Source organism: Pinus tabuliformis, chromosome 4_2, assembly GCF_031772625.1.
Source record: "Pinus tabuliformis cultivar Carrire ecotype Pingquan chromosome 4_2, CPIR1, whole genome shotgun sequence".
In the NCBI taxonomy this organism is placed as follows: domain Eukaryota; kingdom Viridiplantae; phylum Streptophyta; class Pinopsida; order Pinales; family Pinaceae; genus Pinus; species Pinus tabuliformis.
Window position 1 is genome coordinate 546232758 of NC_142304.1, and position 25578 is coordinate 546258335.

The following is a 25578-nucleotide window of genomic DNA, read 5'->3' on the forward strand; positions in this document are numbered from 1 at the left end:
TGGACATCGAAAATAAATGCAAACTTGCATTAACGTATTTTAAAAAAATGTATCCATGGGTTGTTGATGAATTCCCTTGTTTTCCAGATCATTTGTAGCTAAATTCTCCTGGTGAGGTATATGTAGCACCTCATACCCTCCCATACGCTAACTCCTCCCATACACTGCTCCATATACAGTTGAACGACGCTCCTTCATAATACCACTCAGCACCTCATACTCCTCCCATACACTACTCCATATACATTTGAATGCTTCTCCTTCATAATACATGTTAATAACTCCCTAAAATATTACCTCTTTCATACATATCAAAGTGAATTTTTTTCTACAAGTTTACACCAAAACTGCCTTTTTTCTTACCCTAGTTGTGCAAAGTTTATACATTGGCAACAAAAGTATTTTTTTTACGGTACACAGATTTTAAAATGCACTCGTTCATATCTATTATGGGAGTGGTTCTCAATGGGAAGGAGAACTATCCTGAGTGGTCTCAGAAGATCAAGCACACTCTCATTTTCAAAGAGTTGTGGAAAGGAGTTTGTGTAGAAGAAGGAGACAATGAACTAGCAAAGCCTACGTCAGACAAGGAATTTTCCATTTGGGAAAACAAGAACAGCATGGCCTATGACTTGATTGGAGCATCTATAAATGAAGAGGTTAGTCACCATATTTCACCATTTTCAAATTATTTTGAAGCCTTACAAAATTTGAATAAACTCTATGACTCACACTTTGCACTTGAATTTGCCTAATTGATGATTAAATTCTTCAGCCTTGTATTAAAAAGTTATGATCCTCTTGCTCTTGCATTAGAAGTAAAATATATTATGAATGATATCAAAGCCACTAATGTTGAGCTAGACATTCCTCTGATAGATTTTTTCAAGGAACTTTATCCCACTTATTCAAATTATCTTGATTCATTGCAAGAAAATGGAAACCTCAAAGAAATTACCTTTGACTCCCTTGTAAATGAATTTGTTGAGAGAGAGAAAGATTTTGGGAAGAAGACAACTCCTCAGTCCTCTGAAGAAGTTGTGTGTCTTGCACATAGAGAGAAGAATCATGCTCAAGATTCTTCCATAGGAAGAGGTGGTTGAATAGGAAGAGGAAGAAGAAATTTCAGAGGTAGGCAGTCAGACACTCTTAAGGAGAAAAGTCTGATCTACATTTCATATGTTACAATAGAGATGGATCACATGATGTATCCACATCCAAGTTTCCTTGGGACAGAATTGAGCAGGAAATAAATCAACCTAATGGTAAAACTAATGACAAAGAGAAAGGTAAAGCACCTGAATCCACTCACTATGTTGTGGCACATTGTAATATTGGAGTAAATGAATACTTGTTTAATGCTTCACTTACTTCTTAGAAAAATGATTGGTTTCTTGATTCAGGAGAAACTTGCCACATGAATTTTAGAAAAGTTTTTTTTGAATAATTTATTGGCAGTGTTGATGGTGAAATATACTTTGCACACAAATCAAAACTCAAGCCATCATGGCTTGGCACAATCAGGCTCAAATTGCCTGGTCTTCTAGAATTTCTTCTGCATGATGTTTTATATCTCCCACAGCTAAGGAGAAACTTGATGTCCTTGGTCCACATCTGCTAGCAAAGACACTCCATTCATATGTTTTATGGCAAGGTTGAGGTGAGAAAAGCATCAGATCACTCACTTGTCATGACGGGGAGAGAAGAAGAAAAAATTCTCAAGCTGCAAACTACCTCTTCTCTTGCAAAAAATTTCTCATACAGTTCTCATTATGATGAAGGTACATTTCCATCAAGTCTATTATGGCATGCTAGATTTGGACACCTGAACTATGAAAACCTTCACTTGTTGAAGAAAAGTAGTCTTATTGGTTTGCCAACAATTCCTAGGAAACTTCAGCAATGTGATGGTTTTGTTCTAGGAAAGCATAGAAAAAAGTCTTTTCATGATTCAAATTCTAGAGAACATAGGAAACTTGAACTCATTCATCCAGATTTATGTGGTCCAATACCTGTTCCTTCTGAAAATGGAAATAAATATATGATGACATTTATTGATGACTACACCAGAATGTGTTGGGTTTATTTATTGAAGAAAAAATTTGATGCTTTTCAAACATTCAAGAACTTTCATACATGCATTGAAAATGATGCACAATCTCATATTGGCTCTACTAGCACTGATAATGGAAAAGAATACACTCCAAATGAATTTGAAAACTATCTTCTCCAACATGGGATCAATCATCAAACAACTATGCCTTATAATCCCCAACAAAACGGAGTAGCTGAAAGAATGCATAGGACAATCTTAAATATGGTATGTTCCATGATGTTTTTCAAGAATGTAAAATTGATGTTCTGGGCTGATGCATTTCTTTGTGTTGTATATGTAAGGAATATATGTCCATCTAATGCTATTAGAAACAAGACTCCTTATGAAATGTGGTATGGCCACATTCCTTCGGTAAAGCATCTCAAGGTCTTTGGTTCCACTTGTTATGCCTTGATACCAAAGGTACATAGAAACAAACTTGGTGCAAGGAGTTGTAAGTGTATCTTCTTGGGGTATTAAAATACCTCCAAAGCATACCGTCTCTATGATGAAGTTAATAAAAAAAAAATGTATCTAGAGATGTAATATTTCTTGAATCTTCCAAAGTTGACAATGTTGTTGAGTGGCAACTTGATTGTTTGGATAGATTCAGACACGAAAAATAATTTCAACAATGTGATAATCATATTCCACATCTTGAATGGGGGATTCCTATACTAGATCAATCTATGGAATCTTCTTGTGAAGCACTCACTCCCCCACATGAAACTCCAACCACTAGTGATACTTTGAGTGATGTGATTGACAGATTTGGGAGACTCAATCTTGATTCAATCCCAAATCAATCAACTGAGAAGCTTGGACCATCTCAGAAAGGTCCCCCAAAGTGGCTGACAAAAACAATTGAAAGTGTTCATACTGATGAGGTTGGAAAGAAAGGAACAAGAAATTCAACTAGGCAAAATGGAGGTGATGTAGATGATTCTGATTCACCTATTGATATGGATGTTTCTTATGATTGTAAACTGAATTTGTCTATAGATTGTGAACCAACTTCCTTCAAAGAAGTCGCTTCTCACGATGAATGGAAATAAGCAATGAAAAGGAGTATGATGCCTTGACAGAGAATGGAACTTAGAAGCTAGTTGATTCTGTATTGGGAACCAAACCAATTGGCTACAAGTGGGTCTACAAGACAAGTCTAAAGATGATGGCTCACTTGACAAGAACAAAGCCAGGTTTGTGGAAAAAGGTTTTGCACAGAAGGAAGGGGTCGATTATGAGGATACTCATTCCCCCACAACAAAATGGGTTACCATCCAGACACTCTTTGCCTTAGCAACTCTTAATGGTTGGAAAATCGATCAAATGGATGTAAAAATTGCTTTCTTGAATGGAGATTTGAAAGAGAATGTTTTTATGTCCTAATCTGAAGGATTTTTTGTGAAGGGACATGAAAATAAAGTATGAAAACTTTTTGAATCCTTTTATGGCCTCAAGGAAGCACCACGATCTTGGTATGAAAATTTAACTAAGCACCTTCTGAAACTCAACTTAAAACATTATAATCTTGATGATGCAACTTTGTTTGTCAAGAAAGTTGGAAAAATAGTTGTATATCTTGTGGTATATGTACATGATCTTTTGATGACAGGGAACAATGAAATCTACATTACATCCATAAAGAAGGAATTGAGGAAAAGTTTTGAAATGACTGACCTGGGCTATGTTCACTACTATCTTGGAATTGAAGTAACTCAACATTCAAATTCTATATTCCTCTCGCAAAAGAAGTACATTGGATATCTGTTGAAAAGGTTTAGCATGATTGAGTTCAATCCTCTGACTACTCCAATGGAACAAAACTTAAAGCTCACATACATTGAAGGAAAAGAATTTAAGGATGAATTAAAGGTATAGGCAACTTCTAGGAAGTCTCAACTACCTGACCACTACCAGACCATACATTTTATTTTTTGTTGGATCCTCGATAGGTTTACAAAAAATCCTTGTGAGGGACATTGGTATACTACAAAAAGAGTTCCAAAGTACTTCAAGGGAACTCAATGCTTTGGACTTACATAGGTGGGTGACTTCAGCTTGATTGGATAATCCAATTGAAACTTCGATGGAGACAAAGAAACTAGGTTATCTACTTCAAGTTATGTTATGAGTCTTGGATCAGGAGTTGTCTCCTAGAGATCACACAAAAATTAGTTCGAGCAGATTCCACAACAGAGCCAAAATATGTGGCGACAATTGAGGCAACAAAAGATATTATGTGGCTCAAGAAAATTCTGGAAGACTTGTAGGTAAAACAAGTACATTCAACTACTCTCATGATTGACAACACCTTTGCAATAGAGTTGGCCAAGAACCCAAAGTTCCATGGTCAAACGAAGCACATCAATACAAAATACCATCTAATTCGACATCTTGTTGAGACCAAGACAATCCTTCTACACCATTTTTCCACTAATGAGAAGATCGCAGACATCTTCACCAAAGCACTTGGAAGAGAAAATCTTGAAAGATTCAGAATGATGCTTGGACTCACCAACATCCCTTCAGATTAAGGGGGGGAATGTTGACACCTAATCATTAGGATTGGGTGAACAATTGTAAATAATGTAAGTAATAAATAATGGAAACTAAAGAACCATCGGGAGGTGAAGCCCAAGAGTTACCCCCTCATGTATATAACCATGAGTAATCTTAACGAATAAATGCAATTCATTTGAGGATTCACCTACTGGCCTGACAATATTCTTCTTTTATTAAAAATAATATTCTTACAATATTGTATTAGTGCAGACTTTAACCAGTACGCAGGATCCTACCTATAGAAGGCTACAACCTTCCCTCGTTTTCCATCTCCTACTAGACGGGATATACAACACCCTTTATGAAGAATTTTATCCTTAGCTCTTTGTGGATCACATTTCATAATGTTTCAAACTGGATCCACTCTCAACAATTTTGAAATAAACTACTCAAAAACTAGATCATCAAATATTCTAATGTAACCAATGGAACTTGAACAATTCAATATAATTCATACCAATGTATACCCACTCATCAATCATAGAAACCAACTACTGCCACTGTCAACCCTAATTAGACATGCATTAGATTGTATATGCTACTATTACTAATCATACTTGCATATGAATGTGCTCCTCCTGAAGAATACACATGTATAGATCTCGAAGTATTGATAACTGAATCTAAATCAATATTCTACTAAATCAATCACCCAAACAGATATCAAAGCCAACATCAATCACTGAACCAAAAACATTTATTTACACAAAAATATCATTACATAGTAAACTTCTAATGCATAATCAATTCAGCCCAAACAAGATTGTCAAACACAGATTATTATAAGAAAGAATTCATCGACAAACAACAATAAACATTATAGGAGAGATAAACCGTTATCATCAGCTCATCATGTAAAACCCTAGTAGATGTATGTGAATCTTATAAGGAACATCCACATATATAAATTCTTATCAATCACCACACCTGTGTACAGATATGTCCATACTGCAAAATATATACATGACTATCCAGTAGTGGAATTTCATATGTACATGACTTCTCAATGTCAAACTCATGTACAGATCTGCAACCATTGAGACATACTTTCTCTACAACACATAATATACTTTTCACCCCTTACTGTCTCATATTTATGTATGAATATCATTAACACCATAGATCTATCATAGTTAGATATTCTTAATAAATAGATCAATCAAGTACATATGCCACCATACTTCAATCTATGTCTTTTCCTTGCTCCTTAGCACACACTTGATTCAGACCAAATCATTCATAGAAAGCACAAAACTTGCACACCTAACACTTGGATCTCCATCTCCTTATATAGCTTAGGCCTTAGCCAATACCTTAGGCCGATCCCTTAGTAATGTTGATGGTATTATTTGATGGGATAAAATATTCATTATTGTGCTCATTACTATGGGCCAATACCATGGTAAAGAAATCTAGTATTGAAAATACCATAGTGTGGAAACTATGTGTGACTTTGCTTTACGATACCCACGCATGTACACAACCTTTGTTCACAGGACCTGTGTATACTTTCCAAACTTTATTTTATCATTTCTCTTTCTTTGAACTAATATTACTTTGTCTATCCCACATGTAGTATCTACATACCCATCATGTTGACAGCTTTATCAAGTAGGTTGCCATCAAGGAAAACACATTAGTCATAAGCCAACAATCTTCCCCTTTGGACTTAATTGCAACCAATTTGGTGTTTGGTCGCCACTACTCATATATACCAGTAAACACATTTGTAGACATACCAAGCTTCTCTCCAAGCATTTTTCTCCAAAGACCAACCTACTCTCACCCTTTGACATCAAGGGAAAATGGATGATCAATGCTAAATGAAGACTGCTTTCTCCCTTTTTAGAGAGAATCACTATAGGGCTGATTTGCCGAATATGAATATGGATCATGCTCCCTATGAGCATATGTTAAATCTTCTTAAACATTTTCAAGGAAGTACATGACTTTATGGCTAAACTAAATATGTTTTTTCCTATCACAAAGGAATCATGCTTAGATTAATCACCCAACTCAGTGGGGTTACATATTTGAATCAACATTACATCAAATGCCCAAAATAATGGGATTATGTACATAATTGACTTGACTCCAATACTCCAAACAAGGCTAAGTTTTACAATGATTACATCGTGGGTCTTTACATGACCTTTACATCAAGAGACATATATGATATTTATGACGAAAATCAAAGTAGGATCATGAGGGTCTTCAACAACGGTTATATACCATATAGGATCCTACATCATCGTCATGTATCATCATCATAAAATAGCATAACATAATCAGCTTCTCAAGCAACATATATTCATCATCGAAAACTTCATCAACATCACTAATCATAAGCATCATTATGTAACAAGAAATTCTCAAGAAATCATAATGCCAACAATGTACATCTAGAAATATAGCAAATGCTCCCCCTGAACCTGTGCTAACTTATTCACTGTCATTTTGATCACGTCCAACTCATTAATTAGTAAATTCAAAATAGTAGAATCAACTCTTAATCATCATAAGCCAATATCACTTCTAAGTAGCATTTGAATATCAATAGACTATAACCAACCAATACCAAAACTAGAGGTCCAAAGAACAACTGACTGAAATATGCCAGAACCTCTCCCTGAGACTGTCCCACTGTTTCTTCATCATAGAGAAACATATGCTATTGTCTAGAATCAAACTTGCTTATATACTCTATTGTCCTTCATGAGATCTGTGTACAAAAAGTAAACTATAATAATTTTTAGTCTCAATTCCAACTGAACATGAAATATTTGTCATAATAATTAAAAACATGATGAGGTAGAGACCACTCTAGTTTCTATCTAAGATATTCAAAGGAATCACGTGGAAGAGGCTTTGTAAGTATATCTGCAACACCTATTCTCTCAGGATATTTGATGGGCATATGCTTGGTTTTTTAGTGCATGACAAGATTTTTTGAAATTCTTATGGCACTAGTATTATCACACAAAATAGGTATAGGTTGAGGACAAGTGATTTGAATGTCTTGCAATGCTTTCATCATCCACAGAAGTTGAGTACAATATGATGCACTAACAATATATTATGCCTCAGTAGTAAATAAAGCAATGTATCTTTTATTTTATTTTTTCTGAACCATGATACCAACTAAGATCCCAAATAAAATTCTCATCCACTAGTACTATTTCGATCATCAATATTACTTGCCCAATTTTCATTTGTGTAAGCATGAAGTGAAAAATCTGCATCTTTGGGATACCATAGACCAAAATATTGAGTTCCTTGTAAGTACTTGAATATCCTCTTGACTACATGGAGTTTATTGTGTTTAGGATTTGCTTGAAATTGTCCAACAATCCCGACTGTATGCATAATATCTGGTCTCACGCATGTAAGGTAGAGGAAGATTTCGATCATAGATATGTATTATTGTTTATTCACTGAAGGAGAATCATCAAATGAACTAGCATTGCATCCTGTTACAATTGGTGTGCATACAGGATTGTAGTCTTCCATTCCATATTTCTTCAAAATATACTTTAGGTAGTTGGTTTGTGAGAAAAAGATACCATTCTTTGTTTATTGAGCTTGAAGACCAAGAAAGTATGTTAGTTCATCAAGTAAAGACATCTCAAATTCTTGCTGCATGACTGAAGCAAATTCTTGACTCATAGTTTCTACATTACTTTCGAAATATGATGTGATCTACATAAACAATAAATATTAAAAGTTTATATGTATCAAATTTTATATATAAGTTTTTGGGCATGGAATCCCCCCAAGGCATGTTTTGGGGCTTAAAGCCCAAGTTTTGACCAAGTCCTTTGTAAAAGCTCCGCGAATTGTGGGCGCGGAGCATGAAGTCATAATAGAGCCATAGGGTTGTCTGCCCTTGTTTTTGTAATGTAATGTCAGCTTGATAGACCTACCCATGGTGTACAGACCATGGGATTGTATAAAAAGAGCGAGGCTCTAAGTGTAGAAGATAGAGTAGCTAGAAGAAGCAAGATGAGTCTAAGATATTGAATCAAAGTGTAAAGTGTGCCCTTGGGTCGTAGAGTAGGAGAAGGGTCCGCAACTGAGTGCACAAAGGCCTAGTAGTTCACAACTGAGTGCGCAAGGCAGGTCGAGTCAGTAACCAATTGGAGGAATCAATAAAGAGAAGTGTACCATATTTCTATATATCTTTTCCTGTTTAATGTATTATTGGGTATAAATTGCAAGTCTACTGTTTATTTGCTGCACAAACTTATATGTGTATGTTGTATAAATAAATATAACACAAGTCTTCTATTTACCTGAAGGTAATTAACTGGTGAAGGAAGATAGGGAATATCTCAGGTGCAACTTAGGGAAATAGTGCAGAGCACTACTTCAGCAGCACGGAAGTCCCACAACCCCTAGGTAGGGTTGCACGAAGGCAAGTATATTAGGGTGTGAAGGTCAGGGAAGTGTGCAAAGGGACTAACAGTTGGACTAGTTCAACCTCTTAGACATATCAAGGGTGTGGAAACCTAGTTCCAGCACCCTCCCATACTACTACGAGTGAGACCTCAGTCCACACTCCGCGGATTGTTATCGAAAGGGCCAGTAGTACAGGGATTTGTTTGGCTAATTAACTCCAAACCTAGGTCAGGCCCCAACAATCCAACAAATGGTTTTTGTTGCTAGGACTAGGATTTTCATAGAGATGTCTAATGTCGTATCACTGTAATCCAACAAAGAAAGGAATTGAAGATTGGTTGGAGAAAAAGATTCATGAGTTCGCGGCGAAGGAAAATAGGAATATATGACTATCAAAGGAAGAGTGGTTAGACTGATACTTATACACAGATATCCATGAAAGTTTCTTTGTATCTTTCCCTACTGAGCTATCCGAGTGGATCGTGAAGCTAGCAGATATCCAGGGAAGGTGTAAGCTCGACAAACCTATTATGTGGACTCCAGAATTGGTGCGTAGAGTGGAAGCATAGGAGGATAAGATCACACATGCTGTTGGTCACTTGCTTGATTGAATTATAGGAGGATTCATCACTGAGTTCATGGTAGATACTCCAGTCAGCTATAGCGAGGCAAAACGACACTTCCTCAAAGGGCCGCAAGGTAAGTACGTTAAATCTTTGAATAGTTGGATTAAAATGCTACTGTGTGAAAAACAGGTTATGTGAATAAATTGATGTTTGGGGCTACACGAAGTGGGAGAATATACAGAAATAAAGGTAGCACAGAACTAGAAACTAGTCCCTTGATTTCACCTCTGCGAACTAGCGAGGAAGAGCTCGTGAAGGTCTCACCAAGAAGTGCGATCAATTTGATAAGGCAGAGGATTTCGTGCATACCACCCCGACCCACATTGACACCAGTTTCACCGTCTTCACCCCCACATTCGCCAATACCACCTCCGCCACCACTACGAATCAATATGGAGAGCGCAATAAAGTTACCAGTGTTCAAGGGAATAGGGAATGAAGATCCAGACTAGTTTTGGTTCATAATAAAAGCTGTATGGGAAGCGTAGGGAGTCATGGAAGACAATATAAAGAAAGCGACATTGGTCATTGTTGGAAATAATACTGAGAGGGGGGTCGAATCAGTATTATCATATCAATAATTTAATTTTCAACACTGATTTGTATACGCTACTTCAGCTTAGTGAAATAGCATGTATACGCGACTGTACTTAATGCAACCAGCGTATATGTAGAGATCTTTTGATTTACCCAAATGATCATGTATTGAAATTTAATCAGTATGTCAAGAATTCATTAGATAGTGCAGTAAAAATATATTAAAACATCACACATAAGAAACACACATAAACACCAAGATATAAGGTGGAAACCCAATGTGGGTGAAAACCACCTACTGCAATTGTCTCTGTCTTCTTTTAATAAGAAAATTATGTTTACAGTTTTTGCACTGGTGTAGTCTTATACCAGTACACAGGCTTCTACCTGTAGAAGGCTACAACCTTCTCTCATTCTGCAGCTTCTACTCAAAGGGAGCTACAACTCCCTATCTCTTATACTAGCTGATGTGTTTACTAGTACATAGGCGCTGACCTACAGAAGGCTACAACCTTATCCTTTTTCTTCTATGGACCACGTTTCATAAATTTTCAGACTGGATCCATGAACAACATCATATAAAATATATCTGCATCAACCAATGACCTTTTGAACCAACCACAACCAAATCAGTCTATCACTTTGACAACCCATCAATCTGATTATTTAGAATACTGTCACAAAAATACAGAACCCGGATCCAAGCCAGAACCCAGAACACTGCAACAACAACCAAAAGTAACTAAAGAATATTTTATAAGGTGCACGCTACTTCCATGTGTCGAATCTGTGTGCATATGCACTTTCCTCAAAGTGAACCAACGTACAGATCTGCAAATCAAATTTATGATGTATACACTGCTTTGATATGCAGAACCAGTGTGTATATGCTCCTTTTCTAAAGTGAACCCACGTACAGATCTGTAAATGATGATTTAAACATTACAACTATTCCAGACTTTAGTCATACTCAGATCATCATATTTACAGACTACAACAGTGCTAGTTATTCAGATACATGATCAAATCACATAAAGATAATTCACTTCAAGCCTTGAGATCCTAATACATCATTAGATCTTATCTTTCATCAAATGCTAAGGTTCCTCCTTGGTTCAGATCTAGCAATGAACCATAACCAAAATAACTTGCATTCTAGATCTCACACATCATTATATATTCAATGCTTGTGTCTATTGGCCTCATGATCTTCTCCTCCTTTTATAGTTTTAGGCCTTTTTGAATACCATGGACCAAAACCACTTAGGACCAATACCCTGGATCAAATACCTAGGGTCAATACCTTAGACCAATAACCATGGACCAATACCATGGATCAAAATACCATGGATGAAAATACCATGGACCAAATACTTCGAACCAAAAACTTAAGTTTCCAAGGTATACACACTTTTCCTTTTATGAAAGTGCATGTGTACGTATACGCGACTTGTATACAGTGAACCCATGTGTATATGTAGCTTGGCCAATGGTGAACCTATGTATACCTCTCTTCTTCATTTTGTGCAGTCTAATCTGTAACTCTGTGCTGTTAACCTTGATTACTGTGATTTTTCATCTGAGTGAGTTGCCTTCTAAACTAATTCCTTGAAGCTGCCCTCCATTTCATCACATATGTAAACATTACTGTCATGTATTCTGTCACATCTGATATCTCTTCTGTAGATTCATCTAGTTACCATATACAAGTGAGTTGTTTTGCTATAAGTGGGTTTCCATCAATTACAACACATACATCATACAAGTACAACACATACATCATAATGCCCACAATCTCCCTCTTTGGACTTGATGGCGACAACAACCACACCAAGTCACTCTCCCCCTTTGACATCAAGGGCAAAGGGTCATGCTCCCCCTGAGTGCATGCTGAAATCTCTGATATGCTAAAGTGTGCTGATTGAGCTCCCATGATCGATTCCATGCTCCCCCTGAGCATTAGTAAATTCTACAAAAAGATGTTCTAAAGAAGAACACGACTCTATACATACATCACAAATGACCTTCCTATCACCAATGACTCATACATACATCCATCTCCCAACCAAGTGGGGATATACCAAATTTGACTCATCCACCCAACCAAGTGGGGATATACAATTGTCACAAACATTACATCATCCATCCCATGCATAGTGGGGTTACAAATTAGGTCTTTTCATGACCTTTACATTAAAAGATGTACATGAATTATATAACAGAGACCAAATATGTAGAAAAAAACCATGATAGTCATCACCAACTATCATATGATCTGCACCATCAGCGGCATATGTTAATTAGCATCCAGACTAGCAACCTGCATATGTCCATCATTAGTTCCCAAACTATCATCAACCATGTTCTCCCCTTGAACTTGTTCCACCTGTTCACTGTCAGATATGATCATTGCATATGTCAGTAAGAGATATCAAAGCATCATCATCAATGAGAGATTCATCAAGTTATCAACAACTTATGAGAACCAATATATTTCCACATGTTATCAGCAGAGTGAAACCATTATCAAATAGAGTATATAATTAATAGAACCGTGGCAGACACTTTTTTTTTAGTCTAGCCCATTGTTTTCCTTCAAACCAGCATATACGTGACTGATCCCACAAAAACCCACATACATACATGACTATGCTTTATGAAACTCGCATATAACCAACTTTCTTTGAAGAAAATCAGATTTAACAGTAGAATGGTGCAGCAATTACTCCTAGCCTTTGCCTGAGATATTCAAATGTCTCTTTAGGAAATGGTTTAGTGAATATATCAGCAACTTGTTCTTTGGAGGGAACATATTCTAGTTTGAATTTTTTTTCAGGCAGTTGTTCACGTAGAAAATGATATTTGATGGGTATGCGCTTGGTCTTGGAGTGCATGACTGGATTCTTTGAAATACTGATGGCACTTGTATTATCACATAGAATGGAGATAGGTGGTGTACATGTGATATGAATGTCTTGCAAGGTTTGCATCATCTGAAGTAGTTGGGTGCAGCAACATGCAGCAACCACATATTCTGCTTTAGTTGTAGATAATGCAATTGAACTTTGTTTCTTGTTGAACCAAGACACTAACTTGGAACCCATATAGAATGCACCACCACTAGTGATTTTTCTGTCATCAACATTTCCTGCCCAATCTGCATCTGTATATGCATGAAGTGTAAGATCAATATCTCTAGGATACCATAAACCAAAGCTTTGTGTTCCTTGGAGATATTTGAAAATCCTTTTGATTGCCTAAAGGTGTGCTTCCTTAGTATTTGTTTGGAATCTTCCAACTATTCCCACTGCATGCATGATGTCCAGTCAGGTACCTGTTAGATAAAGAAGACTGCCAATCATGGATCTATAAGTTGGTTGATCTACTACTGCTGATTGATCATTTGAGCTAAGACTACATCCCATTACCATTGGGGTACATACAGGTTTAGAGTATTCCATGCCATACTCTTTCAAGATCTTTTTGAGATATTTGGTTTGTGAGAGAAAAATACCATCTTTATTTTGTTGAACTTGTAGACAAAGAAAATAGGTAAGCTCTCCAAGCAAGGACATTTCAAATTCTTGTTGCATTACTGAGGCAAAATTTTAACTCATGGATTCTTCATTTCTACCAAAAATAATATCATCAATATACACAACAATTATTAGAAATTTATCAGTGTCCATCATTGTATATAGATTTCTATCTGCTGACCCCTCTGAAAAACCTTGTTCATGGAGATATTTGTCAAGATGGTAATACCATGCTCTTGGAGCCTATTTTAGACCATAGAGAGCTTTTCTGAGTTTTCATACAAGTTTTGCATCATTTCCAAGAAGGAATCCTTCTAGTTGTTCAATATAGACTTCTTCTCCTAAGTCTCCGTTAAGAAAGGCAGATTTTACATCCATTTGGTATACTTTGAATTTCTGAAAACTAGAAAGAGCAAGAAACATTCTTATGGCTTCAAGTCTAGCAACAGGTGCAAAATTTTCTTCAAAATCTATACCTTCTTGTTGAGCATATCCTTTTCAAAGAAGTCTAGCCTTGTTTCTAATAACTTCTCCATTTTCGTTTAGCTTGTTTTTGAATATCCATTTAGTTCCTATAATATTCTTATCACGAGGTCTAGGAACTAATTCCAAAGTATTATTCTTTTCAATTTGCTCAAGTTCTTCACTCATGGCCTTGACCCAACATTCATCTCTGCATGCTTCATTTACATTTTGAGGTTTAGTGGAAGATAGTAATGCTAGATAGCTTGAGGTTTTGGCAATATTTCTTCTTGTCTGCACACCTGCCCCTTTTTCCCCCAAATTTTGAGTTTCTGGATGATTTTTCTAAGCATACCTGGATGGAGTATTTTCTTCTATCGTTATCTCTTCTTCTGGTGCTTCATTGGTTTCTTCTTCAGAATTGATGTGATTTGATGTGTCAAAATGATCCTCATCTTCTTCATTGTCATGATCTCCGGTTTTTATCTGTTTTGGATTTTTGCATGCTTCATCAACTACAACATCAATACTTTCAATAATTTTCCCAAGTCTTTTATTACAACATTTATAGCCTTTACTTCAGGAAGAATAGCCAAGAGTAATACCTTTATCTGTTGTAGGTTCAAACTTACCAAGTTTTTCTTCAGTCATTTTGATGTAACATTTGCTTCCAAAAACTTTGAATTACTTTACAGTAGGATTTTTACCATACCAAAGTTCATGTGGAGTTTGAGTGTTGTTTACCCGAACATTTGCTCGGTTGAGAATAGTGATGGCGGTGAATGTAGCTTCACCCTAGAAGGTTGTAAGAATTCCAGATTCATCTAGCATAGCACAAGCCATTTGTTGAACCGTTATGCTCATCCTTTCTACCACTCCATTTTGTTTAGGAGTCCTTGTAGTGGAGAACTGTCTTTTTATTCCATGTTGTTCACAGAAGTCAAAGAATTCATCCGAGGTAAATTCCCTCCTCGATCAGATCTGAAGCATTTGATTTTGCGATATGATTCATTTTCAACCAAATCTTTGAAAGCTTTGAAATTTTCAAATGCTTCATCTTTATGCTTTAGAAGACCTATCCAACACATTCTGGAAAAATCATCAATGAACAATATAAAGTATTCTTCTCCTCGAGGTGACTTTTTCCTTGATGGTCCACATAAATCAATATGAACAAGTTCAAGAGGCTTACTAGCTAATCCTTCGTTTTCAATGAATTGAGATTTGGTTTGCTTAACAAATTGACATGATTTGCATATATTATTTTCAGGAATGTTGATATCAAGAAGATCTCGAACAACCTGGAATTTGCATGCTTTTCTTATTTGAGAAAAGCTTAGATGTCCCAATCTTCTATGCCATAGCCAGTTTCATCATTTTTGCTTAGATAACACTGTTGTTGTCCTCCCTTGAGTATGTATAGGTTGTTTGGAGTTCTTGTACCTTTAATCACGGTTTCTCCTATATCAAGCTCACGAGCAACACATCCATTTGATCAGAACACTACTTCATTTCCTTGATCACACATTTGACTCACACTCAACATGTTATGCTATAAGCCATCAACATACATAACATTTCTAGTTTTAACTTTTTCTTTCAAGAAAATAGAGCCTTTACCTTTTATGACAGCATAAGTGTCATTTCCAAATGAGACACTCTTTTCCTTTTCTAAGGCATTATATAAGTGTAGTTTTTCTTTGTCACCTGTCATGTGTTTTGAGCATTCACTGTTGATGTACCACTAGTTTTCTTGTCCTTCTGCATACAAGGCTATACCACATATTTCTGTTTGTGGTTCTTTCTTTCTCCATATTTTGGGATTTAACGGAGTTTGCTCCTTTTGAGATATTTGCCGAAATTTGCTCTTGAATTCATATTCTTTATGGCAAAAGTTGTTATAGATTGAGCATTCTATTTCATTTTCATGTAGAGAAAATTTATTATAGGAACTTTTCTTGATCCCTGTCACATTCCTTTGATTTCATGCTTCTCTAGTCATGATGGTTTTGTAAGCAACACATTGAGCAGCTTTGTGTCCAAAATTATGACATGAGAAACATTGAACATTAAAGAAGCTCCTGCGATTATCGAATCTACTAACATGGTGATTGTAGTTTCAATTGATATTCATCTTTGAAGAAAATTGAGTATGATTTACCTAAGGTTAGTTGTGGCTTTTGTTCATCCTTAAAGTATATTGAGCCTGTTTTACCTTGTGGTATGCTTTATGCCTTTGTTGATGATTGTCAAACTGTTCACTGCTCTTTGTTGCATCAAGATAGCTTTTAGTGGAGATTGACAGCTTCTGTGCTTGAGATGCTTCTTCAGTATATCCAAGACCTATCTTTATCAGAGCAGAACTCTGCACTTTGATAATTTCATTTAAAGTTTCCGATCCTTTAGCAGATCTAAGATTGAGAGCTTTTGTTTTCTCAAGATCCTTTCTTAGACCCACAATTTCACATTCTAGTTTTTCATTTTGTTTTTCTCTTTCAGCAAGTTGGTATGTCGAGGTATCTATAATCATATTCTTTTCTTCTAAAGAGATCTTGAGTTTAGAGATTTCTTTATAAAGGTCATCTTCATCTAAAGCATCCAAAAAGTCATCATCTTCATAAGCCACCAAAAGTCTATAGTCATTACTATTTTCATGTTCATCACTATTTGGTAAACCATTTCTATCTTCATGAGTATAGTAGCTCTTTTTACTTACACTTTGTTTTATATTCCATTTTGAAAATTCCTTCCCTTTATCATATTTATCTTTATGAGGACATTTAGCAGCATAATGACCGACTCTACCACAGGCAAAACATTTGAAAGGTAGTTTACCTCTAAATCTTCTGAAACCCCGTTGAAGGTTCTTGACAAAGTTTGCTTCTTCTTCTCCTTCTGAAATATGTCCTAATTCATTGAGTTCTTCTTTTCCTTTCATTGAAGCTTTAAATGTGGCTTCTCTCATATCTGATGGACCTCCTTTTCTCATTTCAAAGGCAGTTAAGATTTCATGCAGCTGTGTCATAGTAATAGTCTGTAGATCCTGCTTTTCTTCTATGGCAGATACTTTTGATTCAAACTTAGCAGACAAGGATCTTAAAACCTTTTCAACTAAAGTAACTTCCTTTATCTCCTCACCCATATTGTTCATGCAATTAACAATTTCATCTATACGTAAGAAGTAACTAGCTATACTTTCATCATTGTGCATCTTGAGAGTTTCATATTGAATTTTGAGAGTTTGCAGTTTAGTACGCTTTACCTGAGAGTCTCCTTCATAGCTTAGAATGATTTTGTCCCATATTTCTTTGGAGGATTTGAGCTCCATAACTTTGACAAACTCTTATTGTGAAAGACTTCCCAATAATGTATTGATATCCTTGGCATTGTTTTCATATTGCTTTTTACCTACTATATCTGTAGGAATTGCTGATGGAAATGTATATCCCCCTTCCACTATTTCCCAGACATCTATTCCAAGAGATTGAAGATAGGTTGTGATTCTTACCTTCCAATAAACAAAGTTTCTCCCATCTAATATTGGTGGTCTGATGGATCCCCTGCTTTCTTGATTACTCATGATGATGGATCTTCCTTCAAGCGATCAAGCTTCTTCTGAAGGACCTGCTCTAATACTAATTGTTGGAAATAATATTGAGAGGGGGGGTGAATCAGTATTATTAGATCAATAATTTAATTTTCAAAACTGATTTATATATGCTACTTTAGTTCAGTGAACTAGTGTGTATATGTGACTATACTTAATGCAACCAGCGTATATGTAGAGATCTTTTGATTTACCCAAATTATGATGTATTGAACTTTAATCAGTATATCAGGAATTCATTAGACAGTGTAGTAAAATCATATTAAAGCATCACACATAAGAAAAACACATGAACACCAAGATATAAGGTGGAAACCCAATGTGGGTGAAAATCACCTACTGCAATCGTCTCTGTCTTCTTTTAATAAGAAAATTATATTGATAGTTTTGTACCGGTGCAATCTTATACCAATACGCTGGCTTCTACCTGTAGAAGGCTACAACTTTCTCTTATTCTCCAGCTTCTACTGCAAGGGAGATATAACCCCCTAGCTCTTGTACTAGCTGATGTGTTTAGCAGTATGTAGGCGTCAACCTAAAGAAGGCTACGGCTTTCTCCTTTTTCTTCCAGGGACCACGTTTCATAAATTTTTAGACTGGATCCATCAACAAAATCATATCAAATATATCTGCATCAACTAATCACCTTTTGAACCTACCAGAACCGAATCAATATATCACTTTGACAACCCATCAATCTAATTATTCAGAATACTATCACCAAAATACAGTAACCAGAACCCAAGCCAGAACCCAGAACACTGCAACAGCAACCAAAAGAAACTAAAACATATTTTATAAGGTATACACTACTTCCATGTGTCGAACCTGCGTGCATATGTGCTTTCCTCAATGTGAACCAACGTACAGAGCTACAAATCAAATTTATGATGTATACGCTGGTTTGATATGCAGAACCAGCGTGTATATGCTCCTTTTCTAAAGTGAACCTGCGTAAAGATATGTAAATGATGATTTAAACATTACAACTATTCCAAATGTTAGACATACCTAGATAATCATATTTACAGACTACAACATGTGTCATTTATTCAGATACATGTTCAAATCACATAAACATTATTCACTTCAAGCCTTGAGATATCAATGCACCATAATCGAAATAACCTGCATACTAGATCTCACACTTCATCAGATATTCAATGCCTGTGTCTCTTGGCCTCATGATCTTCTCCTCCTTTTATAGTTTTAGGCCTTCCTCTATACCATGGACCAAAACCACTTAGGACCAATACCTTGGATCAAATACCTAGGGTCAATACCTCAGACCAAATACCATGGACCAATACCATGGATCAAAATACCATGGACCAAATACTTCAGGCCAAAAACTTAGTTTTCCAAGGCATATGCGCTTTTCCTTCTGTGAAAGTGCGTGTGTACATATACGCAACTTGTATATAGTGAACCGACATGTATACGCGTCTTGGCCAATGGTGAACCTGCATATACCTCTCTTTCTTCATTTTGTGCAGTCTGATCTGTAACTCCATTCTGTTAACTTGGTATGTTGTGATCTTTCATCTAAGTGAGTTTCCTTTTGAACTGATTCGTTGAAGCTACCCTGCATTTCATCACATCTGTAAACACTACTGTCATGCTTTCTATCACATCTAATATTGCTTATGTAGATTCATCTAGTTACCATATACAAGTGAGTTGTTTTTCTATAAGTGGGTTGCCATCAAGTTCAACACATACATCATACAAGTACAAAAAGTACATCATAATGCCAATAGTCATTGCTCTGTAGGATTGCGCACTGACCTGGTTTATTAAGCATTCCAATGACAATCCGAATGCGGGGATCGTAGATATTCAAACTGCGCTAAACAAAGAATTTAGCAGGGCGAAGTCAGAGGTGCAGTTGATCATTGGATTCAAGGAAATCACAATGCTACCAGGGTAGACCCCTTGGGAGTTGGATCAGAGTCTGAAGTGCTCAATTCGTGAAGCTAACATGATGTTGATGGATGGACAACACCGCGAATGGTTTGTAGCATCGTTAACACTACATATAAGGAATGCATTGTCACAACAGAGGATAACAACTCAGGCTGAGGCCTTGGAGGTCACGATGAGATTTTACAAGACTCCGATACAGAATCCCAACCTGGGAGTTCAACAGATTCATGCACAGTTGAAAAACTTGTGCCTTGAGATGCAAAGTTTGAAATAGGATAGGATAGCTCTCCCAGAATTGCGCAATGAGGTATGATGCGTAAAGTGCAAGGGTCAGGGACATGACAAGGACCACTACCTGGTGTTCGCAAATTACCTCACAGGAAGAGAACCAATGCCATTGAGACTAGAGGCACAAGTAGGACCGAGCATGACGACTACATTATGGTGCATGATTTGTTAGATAGGAGGAAAGCATGCTATAGATAACTGCCATTTATTTCAAAAGTAAACGCAGAATTCACAGCAATTATTCTGTAATTTCTATAGATCAGTGGGACATGATGAGCGCACTTGTAGAAGTTATGAGCTGATGATGGATTAGACTCCTACCTATAGAGTTCAGGTAGAAACATGGGCCCTTGACCAGAATATAGGGATGACACAAACCAAGTTTTAGGGGCGTGGATGAGGCCGAGGTGGTGGAGGACCAGGATGAGGTCGCAGACAACTGATATGTTACAATTGCCGAGGTCCAGGACATTATGGCCACGATTGTACAAATCCAATGGGACCATCATGCTTGTATTGCACATTGTTTGATCATGAGATGAAGGATTGTCCCACACTGATAGTGAGGTTGCGCGATAAAGGAGCACCCCAACCTCCCATGACTCAGAACCTACAAATGATGAGGTCTATGCCATGCGAGGAAGACCATAATGTAAATATTGTGCTCTGAAGTGGAATTATGATAGGGGATGACGAAGGCATGTAGTCTGAAGAAAGTACTTAGGTTCGCAGTGCTCCAATGAAAGAACCAGAGTTTGATTTGAAGCGCGCTAAGGAAACCTTCATGAAAGCCAAGAAGAGATTTGTTGATGCCTCCACTTTAGGACGTAAAGATAGACCAGAACTGTAAATGGACCCATCGATGCTCACCACGTTCCTTGAAACATGCATGAAGCTACTGTGTGATAGCAAGGCTATAAAGGGGATGTAGGAACTCATAAATAGATGCGCTGGGACCATTCCAAGAGAACCGTGTGTAGTCTAGAATCTTGGAAAGCACATGACATGAACAGGAAGGGAGATGAGATTGACTGCGAATATTGGGGAATATGAGATGGACCAAGTGATTATGGATCTAGGATCGGACGTGAATGTCTTGCCGAAGCAGACATAGGACCACATGGGAAGGCCTACACTGCAATGGTTTCCTATCCAACTGCGAATGGTGAACCAGCAAAAGATCCTCCCTATGGGGAGATTGCAGGGAATCATAGTAGATATTGAAGGAGCAAGCATGCTAGCATATTTCAAAGTGATAGAGATATTTTACGACAACAATACCTACCCCACGCTATTAGGAATAGATTGGGCCACTAACATGAATGGGGTGATAAATCTGAAGAAGTGCAAGATGATTTCTGAAAAAAATTCTCTGCGTGTAGCTGTACCTTTGGACCCTGCAGAAGGATCGCACTACATAGAGCCAGTGCATGACTACGAGATCGACGATGATTTGGATTGCATCTACAAGATAACCATGTGAGAACAAGACTAGGTGAATCCAACCGTGGATGGACGAATCTCATGGGAGTGCGAAATCTCCTACACATCAGATTCTAACAAAGAGATAGAATGATGGCAGAACAAGTTACATGAGGTAACCACACTGAACTGTAAGATGATGATGAGATCGTTGCGTTGGGTATCGATGGAAGTAAGGGATTTTCTTATGTATGATGGGTTAAGTGAAGTAGATGACTTCCTGAACAGATTTGAAAGTGAGGTGCTAGAACAACAATGTTTTGAAGCTTTGAAATGGGTACTGCATGCTATACCCGCAAGGTGGTGGGGTATGCACCAAAGGAGCTTCGAGGATTGGAACAAATGTAGAAGGATGATGTGCATGTGGTTTGGGAAGCCTCAGATGTGGTCAAAATACAAGTATGACAGATGGGATGATCCACACGCGCACCTCGCCAAATGGACAAAAGTCTATGGGGAAGAGTCACAACCTAAGTGGGTGCACCTATTCTATCATACCCTCTATATTATACCCATGAACTGGTATATAAAGATGGAGCTCGGCCATGGAATGAGTGAATGGGATATCTTGTGCGAATGATTTCTGTTAACCTTCACGTTTGAGGATCATTGGTGGGATATTGCTGATGATGCGCTACAAGCAGTAAAAGCAGCGATCTTTAAAATACCCCAAGAGCTGATAGAAGTGCTTTAACCTGAATGGGTGACCCAGCTAAGATGCACGCTAGAGTGTTACAACGTGAATACTGAAGAAGATGAAGAAGATCCCTGAAAATTTAACATTCCAGAAATAGAAGTCTATTGTGAGGTTCAAGGGCCATTAATTGAAGACCCTGACATAATCGCACTGGTAAAGACAAAGTAGGTGAACATTGGTATGGAAGCTGAACCTAAGTATGTAATGCTCGGTGACTACTGGGATGACGTGATGGTGGATAACGTCACTGAGTTACTCCACAAGTACCAAGAGTTATTCTCTACCAAGATCATGGAATTAAAAGGGATCGTTGGCGATTTAGGGATGATGAAGATCACCTTAAAACTTGACACAAAGCCAGTTAAGAAGAGGCCTTACCACTTGAATCCTAAGTACAAGGAAAAGGTCCACGTAGAACTAGACAAAATGCTTGCAGCTAGAATAATTGAGCCAGTGGAAGAATCCGACTGGGTAAGCCTTATGGTAGTGCAGGAAAAGAAACAAAAGGGCAGGATAAGAATATGCGTGGACCTCAGGAAATTGAATGATGCATGTATGCATGACCCATTCCTAACTCCGTTCAGAGATGAAGTATTGGAAAATTTCAACGGGCAAGAAGCATATTCTTTTACTGATGGGTTCTCAGGGTACCACCAGATCAAAATCATGTTAGAAGACAGGAGAAAGACTACCCTCACAATTGAGTGGGGCTACTTTCAATACACCGTTATGTCGTTTGGGTTAAAGAACGCGCCAGCCATATTTTCACGCATAGTTGTTGCAACATTCAAAGAATATATTCACAAATTCCTGGAGGTATACCTGGATGATTGGACTGTATTTGGATTGATTAAGTACCATGTAGTGAACTTACGATTGATGCTACATACCTACCAACGACACCAAATCACGCTGAACCTCAAGAAGTGTATGTTCCTCGTTCCCTTTGGGAACCTATTGGGACATGTGATATGCAAATAGGGAATGATGGTAGACCCCAAGAAGATTGCAGTGATTCTAAATTTGGAAGCACCATGAAGTGTTAAGCAACTATGTGCTACCCTGGGACATATAAGGTAGTATAAGAAGTTCATCAAAAGCTATTCCCAGATTCCCGCGTCAATGGAAAAACTATTGAAAAAGGATGTCACGTTCTACTGGAATGATGATTGCATGAAGAGCCTGGATGTACTAAAAGTGAAATTGGCCTCCGTGCCAATCCTGGCCTTCCCAAAATGGGATGTGGAGTTTCATGTCCATGTTGATGTTTCGTGTGGCAGCGGTACTAACACAGGAGGGTGGAGAGGGTTTGGATCACCCTATCGCATTTGTGAGTCGCAAGTTGTCTAAAGTAGAAAATAACTATTCCACAACCAAATGCGAGGGGTAAGCTATGGTGTACACGCTCCAAAAATATCAGCAGTATTTGCTAGGGGGACACTTCAAGATGTATACAGACCATTCCACACTAAAATACTTGGTCAATAAGACTGTGTTGGGGGGGTGGATATGCAAGTGTCCCTTATTGTTCTAAGAATATGATTTTGAGGTTCTTGTGAAGCCTGTACACCTAAAAACAGGACCGAATCATTTGTCATGAAATGAGACGGGTGAGGAACCTACTAATTTGGAGGAAGGATTACCTGATGCACAGCTCCTTGCTATGCACGTAGCAGATGGACACTTTGAAGATATAATCCACTTTTTGACAATGGGGATTGAGACGAAGGAATACTCTATCTAGTAGAAGAAGGAACTGGTGCTGCGTGTGGCTGATTTTTCTATCATCACAGGGCACCTATATAAGATGGGTAATAATGAGATACTGCGAAGGTATGTACCTGAATTTCAACGAAGTCAGATCCTCACAGAAGTGCATGGGGGCACTGCAGGAGGACACTATGTAGGGTGAACGATTGCACAAAAGATTCTCCATGCAGGGTTGTGGTGGCCAACCCTTCATCAAGATTCAAAAGAACATTGTAAGGCCTCTGATATATGTCAAATGACAGGTAAACCATCGTGGAGGGATGAGATGCCTTTGAATCCACAAATGATGTTTTAGCCCTTCGAAAAATGGGCAATCGACTTCATAGGACCTATCAAACCTCAAGGAAAGATGGGCACGAGATACATTATCACCACAATAGAGTACATGACTCATTGGGTAGGAGCGCAACTAGTTAAAGACTACATGGCTGCGAAGTTTCTATTTCAACACATAGTGAAAAGATTTGGATGTCCAAAAATCTTGACGAGTGATCGCGGTACACATTTCCGAAATGAAACCATTAGTGCGCTAACAAAATAATTTTAGATGTATCATCATAAAAGCACACCATATCACCCACAAGCCAATGGGACAGTAGAGGCATTCAACAAAATACTGGAGACTGCGCTGACCAAAGTATGCAATGCACAGCAGAATGATTGGGTACAACACGTCCCTATAGTACTATGGGCTTATAGGACAACGTGCAATAAACTGATGGGATAGACACCTTTCTAATTGGTTTATGGTGTGGAAGATGTCATGCCAATGGAGTATATTGTACCTAGTCCATGCATAGCAATGCTCACAGGTATGATTGACCGCAAAGCCCTAGAAGAGAGCCTCTCACAGTTGGAAGAACTTGAAGGGGAACGGTTCCTAGCTGGCTTCCATCAGCAGGTACAAAATCAGTGCGAGAAGGCTTGGCACGATCACCATATTAAGTTGCGCACCTTCAAGGTAAATGATTTAGTGCTCATGTATGATAGTAAGTTTGATAAATTCACATGAAAGTTTAGAATGCATTGGTTGGGATCATACGTTGTTAATGAGGTTACAGATGGAGGTACGGTATAGCTGGTCAAGCTAAATGGAGAGCCTTTCCCAGGAAAAGTGAATGGCTACTGATTAAAGCCCTACACAGGTGGCTCGACTATCTAACTAGCTAGCAGAAGCACAGTCTTCTCACTCCAAGGATCCGGACGAAGGTGTAGGACTATAAAAAAATGTCAGGGATGTAGGAACAGATGCAGGGAAGCAGTTCCAACACCGCGATCCCGAAACAACACATACAAGAGACCTAGCAAGCAACCGCTCAGTGCACTGCCAATCTTGTACTGACTCAGACAGAATTAGAGGGACTCTGCATGAACATATTTGCGCTGATAGAGTGACTCGAGGGCGAGTCACGATGTTTGTCTTATGGGCCTGTTGGGCATGGAACCCCCCCAAGGCATGTTTTGGGGCTTAAATCCCAAGTTTTGACCAAGTCCTTTATAAAATCTTCTTGAATTGTGGGTGCGAGGGCAAAATCATAATAGAGCCACAGGGTTGTCAACCATTTTTTTTGTAATGTAATGTCAGCTTG